This window comes from Pelophylax lessonae (assembly GCF_965119305.1).
Source record: "Pelophylax lessonae genome assembly, chromosome: 9".
Lineage (NCBI taxonomy): Eukaryota > Metazoa > Chordata > Amphibia > Anura > Ranidae > Pelophylax > Pelophylax lessonae.
Genome location: NC_138776.1, coordinates 34,156,106 through 34,162,343, shown reverse-complemented (window position 1 = coordinate 34,162,343; position 6,238 = coordinate 34,156,106). Strand labels below are relative to the sequence as shown.

Here is a 6,238-nt window from a genome sequence, read left to right as displayed (position 1 = left end):
CTAATTTTCAGTATGTTTGGCATCATGTAGGCAGTTCTCCTTAAAGTGATTGTAAAGTCTCGTTTTTTTTTTTTTTTTTAAATAACAAACATGTTATACTTACCTCCTCTGTGCAGTTGGTTTGCACAGAGCAGCCCGGATCCTCCTCTTCTCTGGTCCCTCTTTGCTGCTCCTGGCCACTCCCTCCTATTCAGTGCCCCCACAGTAAGCAGCTTGCTATGGGGGTACCCGAGCCGAGCTGCAGCTCCATGTGTCCATACAGACATGGAGCTGCCCCTAGGCCCGTCCCGTCTATCTCCTGATTGGCTAGCTGTCTTTAAATGACATACGCGGGAGCCAATGGTGTCGCGGCAGTGTCTCAGCCAATGAGGAGGGAGAGTCCTGGACGGCCGATGGACTCGTTGACATCACTGGATACAGATGGGGCTCAGGTAAGCATTAGGGAGGGCTGGGGGGGCTTCTACACACAGAGGGTTTTTTATCTTAATTCATAATATGCATTAAAATAAAAAAAAAACCTTCTGCCTTTACAACTCCTTTAGACTGAATGTAAACTCGAATAATGATCTTCTCTTATTGGCTCCCTTTTGGTCTGTTAAAAGAGTTATCTATTATATCTGTACTATTTCTCTTAATACAAATGTTCTTTAACCACTTAAGCCCCGGAGGATTTGGCTGCTGAAAGACCAGGGGGTATTTTGCGATTTGGCACTGCGTGACTTTAACGGACAATTGCGCGGTCGTGCGACGCTGTACCTAAACGAATTTGATGTCCTTTTTTTCCCACAAACAGAGCTTTCTTTTGGTGGTATTTGATCACCTGTGCGATTTTTTGATCATGCGCTATAAACAAAAAAAAGCAGCAATTTTGCAAAAATAACAATATTTTTCACATTTTTTTATATGAAATTCCCCCCCCCCCCCCCCCCCAAAAAAAAATGTAAAAATCAAAATTTTTTAACATTTTCGGCCAATTTGTTTTATGCTACCTATGTTTGGTAAAAAAAAAATCGCAAAAAGCGTATTTTGATTTGTTTGCGCAAAAGTTATCGCGTTTACTAACTACGGGAAAGATTTTTGTCATTTTTGTTGTTTTTTTTTTTTTAATGGGTAATGGCAGCGATCTGCGATTTTTTTGCGGGACTGCGACATTGCGGCGGACAAATCGGACCCTTGACTGACATTTTGACACTTTTGGGGTTACCAGTGACATTACTACAGTAATCAGTGCTATACATATGCACTGTTACTGTAAAAATACACTGGTAGTGAAGGGGTTAACTTTATTTGAGAGGGAGGGGCTGTATGTGTCCCTAGGGGCGTGATTCTAACTGTGATTGGCTGTGGCTTGAGCTGTAGAAGCAGTGATCAACGGTCCTACATAGTAGAACCGTGTGATCACAGTTTCTACACAGGGGAGAATGACAGGCGGCTTGTTTACACTAGCTGCCTGCCTTTCTCCCTCTCCCCCGACGAACGCGGAGTGACCGGTGGACATCGGGTCCGCCGGTCACGCGCGGGGGGGTCCGTGACCACGCGGGAGTGCGCCACCGGCGGCGCGCGCTCGCTCCCCAGAGCCTCACAGGCTAGAGACGTAGACCTACGTCACTCTGCCTGTGAGGGGCTGACCGCCGCAGTATATCTACTTGCGGCGGTCGGCAAGTGGCTAAAACAGTTCTTCAGCCTTTATGAAATAAAAAAAATTAAAGGTCGGCAGCTACAAATACTGTAGCTGCTGACTTTTGATAAAAGAACACTTACCTGCCCAGGGGTCCAACAGCGTGCTCATTAGAGGTGCATCAAATGGAGATTTTGGTGCCAAAACCAAAACTTCAGGATGCATTTGGCCTAAAACTAAAAGTGAAAATGACAGTTTTACAAAAAAAATAATATATATATATATATATATATATATATATATATATATATATATATATATATATATATACACACACACACATACAGTAATTGTATTTTATTTGGCTTTTTAAAAAATAATATCATGAATTTAAATGCATATGAATTTATTGTTGGACATTATCGGCACCGTTAGCTCAAGAAAAGCTCAAGAAAAATGCATCCCTTTCATTTCTATGCATGTCTTCACACTGGTCCAATGCATCTCCTATGTTAAAAATCTTGCTTGCAGCATTTTTGGTCAGTTTAAAAAAAACGCACCTCCCCGTTCAAATGCATTGAAAAACCAGCAAGAACTCATCAATAACGCACCTGTGTTACATTTTTGATGCAGTTTTTAAGTCACATGACCTATGAAAAACACACCAAACGCACAGTAAAAAAAACACAAAACTGCATGCATTTTTGGCGCCATTATTGGCGCCTTTTTCTATATCAGCTAAATGCCTAAAACACAATTTTCAGCTGTCAAAATTTCAGTGCATCTCTAGTGCTCACCCCAAACCGCTTTTTCAGTCTCCGGGACCCCGGCACCGACATGTTTACTGTGGGCAGCTGAATGTGATTCCATGCGGCTTCACAGCGAGCTTTCCATTGTCCATTGGCGAGCCGAGCTGCACTTTGTGAATGGTCCTGCAGCCTTCTGGGACCGGTGATGAGTCCCAGAAGGTTTTTAGAGGAAGGGAGAACTTCCAGTTGAATGCCACAGAGATCCGACCGGACGTGGGAGTGGGTACCTGTTAAACTGGAAGTAAACCCTCCTATCGCTTCAAGCCAAGGAAGCTGCCATCTTGGTCTCTGTTTGATCTTCAACTGCCATGGTGCTGCACATGTGATCAGTTATGACAGCAGCCATTGGATGGTTTGAGATTTGGTTGAGAGCACAACCAATGTGACAGTTACATTCCCCGCACGTGCCAGAAATGTAACTGTTTTTTTTTAAACTGTTAAATCGATGGCTTTTTCTTCTGCTTTAAAATTAGGTACCCGCTCCCCCCCCCCCCCAAAAAAAAAAAAGTGTCAAGACTTAGAAGGGGGAGAGGGGAGCATAAAGCCAAACGTCCCCTTTAGGGTGAAATTCTGCTTTAACGTGTAAATGTATATTGCAGCATACAAGTCCTTCTGGTGGCTGCATTCATTTTCCTTTTTTAGCCCTCTATTTTTTACCTGGTAATCTTGCAGGTAGAACACTTCATGTCCTGGGTGCCAACACTCAGTCACTGCAACATATCAATGGAGTGTTGTCACCCTAAGACAGGAAGTATGTTAGGAATGTTAGTAAGCCAGTAGTGCAAACTGATGAGTATCAGGAGGCGGAGCGTCTCCTCCGGGGAACGTCCCTCGCGTAGTCATGGTGCGCAATGACGTCAGACATCAGCACACTCCATCTCACGTAGGGTAGGCTGGATCTTCTAGGGTGGTGGGCGCGACAGACACAGGAGTGACAGGAGGACAGACAGCGGGTGTTTGGTGGACCGGTCCGGTGGTGAGTTATGGAAGAAGATAACAGTATATTTAAGATTTTCAAGATTGTATATATAATGGATGTGGGGGCCTGATTTTTTTTTAGGAGGGGGGGGGTGGGGGCAGCATTTCATACTTGGACCCAGGCAGCACAATGTCTTGGGCCAGCCCTGGGTATACTGACTTGTGTCTATGATTCCTACTCTAGGCTCTCTCAGGATCTTTCTAGAGGATCACCTTGAGAATACAATTTTGATGCAGCTTCAATGCAAAATGCACGCTTCACACGCAAGGAATATATCTTCAGCCTTACAAGGGAGTGAAGGTCAGCGGGTCCAGAAAGATGCCTATGACCTAGGAGACACAATGACGGATCCGACATTGAAAACCCCCCGGGGCTTAACGGCTGTGCAATTCTCGTCTTCTCTGCTATTTATTGGTGTGCAATATTTACTTGTCAATAAATATGATTTTCTGCATAATAATTGTCTATTGGATTTCTATATCTATTGTAAATGCCAAGAGGTTAAATCCGCCTTTCCTAACTTGTTGACCCTAGACCAGTGATGGTGAACCTTGGAACCCCAGATGTTTTGGAACTACATATCCCATGATGCTCAACTACACTGCAGAGTGCATGAGCATCATGGGAAATGTCGTTCCAAAACATCTGGGGTGCCAAGGTTCGCCATCACTGTCCTAGAGGAACCCTTAAAGTTTTACTAAACCCAGGAGCCTGCAGTCACTATATCTGGTCTCCCCAGGAGCCTGCAGTCACTATATCTGGTCTCCCCAGGAGCCTGCAGTCACTATATCTGGTCTCCCCAGGAGCCTGCAATCACTATATCTGGTCTCCCCAGAAGCCTGCAATCACTATATCTGGTCCCCCACAGTACACAGAACATGGAAATGCAATTATTTTAGTAAATATAAACTGCTAATTACCTTTTCTCATCAGCAGTATATAGCAGTCTTGTGACTTCCATCAGTGTCTAATTAAAGCTTGTAGGATGAATTTTCATTCTCCTCTGACTGTCCTATGAGGCTGCAGGAGCCTGGACCCTCTGTCTGGACAGTGCTGATTGGTCCTGTGCCGATCACATGCACCCTCCAAAAAAAAAAACCTATACACCTACAAAACCAATACACACCAAACTGAGCATGTGCAGAGTGTCCGAAAGGCTCTGTATTATCAGGACATGGATTGGGGACAGTGGAAGAAGGGGAGGATCAGAGAAGACAGAATCAAACAGCCTTTTTGAAAATGCAGAGGAAAACCCCTTAGGTTCAACAGTGAGTATAAAAGTATATAAAGATTCCAGAGATCCCATTGAGAAATTGCACAGCAACCAGTATTCAGTAAAGCAGTGACGTAGATCCGCCAGCATGTAAAGTGCCAAAACACGCTTACCAGACGGATAGAACAGACAGGTAATCAAGGTATAACATGACAAAGCTGTAGAACACTGTCACAGAGTCATCAACCCAATCCACTTCTCAGAGGGAAATCTCACGAATATATATCAGGAGTCACATCAGATCAGGAACCACTCATAGAAAGAAGATATTAATCCTCATAGTGTAGTAGGTAATCGTTAAACATTTATTCAAATAGATAAGAATACAACTCACAATGAAAATGGAGTATCAGAGCATGTTTACGCTGACCTGCGTGGTTCCGGATCTAACCGAAAAGATGGCCGCGGTTGTCCTCTACTGCGCATGAGCGTCCAGGCATCCAATCGGGAGCGACCCAACGCGTTTCGTCATACGCAAATGATTTTATTTTTTGTGATATGGCAATGAGTTGCTTTATATGCAAACTAACTTAAAACAGCGCTCAACACAAATAATAAATTAGTGGTAGTGACTATTAACCACTTGCCGACTGCCGCACGACTATCTACGTCGGCAGTTAGCCCCTCACAGGCAAAGTGACGTAGGGCTACGTCGCTAGCCTGTGAGGCTCTGGGGAGCGAGCGCGCGCCACCGGAGGCGCGCTCCCGCGTGGTCACAGACCCCCCCGCGCGTGTGACCGGCGGACCCGATGTCCGCCGGTCACTCTGCGATCGCCGCTGCAGAGGGAGAAAGTCAGGCGGCTAGTGTAAACAAGCTACCTGTCATTCTCCCCTGTGTAGAAACTGTGATCACACGGTTCTACTATGTAGAACCGTTGATCACTGTTTCTACAGCTCAACAGACAGCCAATCACAGTTAGAATCACGCCCCTAGGGATACACACAGCCCCTCCCTCTCAAATAAAGTTAACCCCTTCACTACCAGTGTAATTTTGCAGTAACAGTGCATATGTATAGCACTGATTACTGCAGTAATGTCACTGGTAACCCCAAAAGTGTCAAAAATGTCAGTCAAGGGACCGATCTGTCCGCCACAATGTCGCAGTCCCGCAAAAAAAAAAAATTGCAGATCGCCGCCATTACGCGTTAAAAAAAAAAACAACAAAAATCTTTCCCTTTGTTAGTAAACGCAATAACTTTTGCGCAAACCAATCAAAATACGCTTTTTGCAATTTTTTTTTTACCAAACATATGTAGCAGAAAACAAATTAGCCGAAAATGTAAAAAAATTTTGATTTTTACATTTTTTTTTGGGGAATTTCATATAAAAAAATGTGAAAAATATTGTTATTTTTGCAAAATTGACGCTCTTTTTTTGTTTATAGCGCATGATCAAAAAATCGCACAGGTGATCAAATACCACCAAAAGAAAGCTCTGTTTGTGGGGAAAAAAAAGGATGTCAAATTAGTTTAGATACAGCGTCGCACGACTGCGCAATTGTCCGTTAAAGTCACGCAGTGCCGAATCGCAAAATACCCCCTGGTCAGGAAGGGGGTAA

At 44.1% G+C, this 6,238-nt stretch overlaps 1 gene segment (V, D, J or C); it reads left to right on the top strand.

The window, feature by feature from the left end:
• LOC309563175 (M1-specific T cell receptor beta chain-like) overlaps positions 1-3,860 on the top strand; it is a 54,919-nt gene extending 51,059 nt beyond the window's left edge. Inside the window, exon 5 of the C gene segment in view lies at positions 3,590-3,860.
• The last annotated feature ends 2,378 nt before the right edge of the window (positions 3,861-6,238 follow it).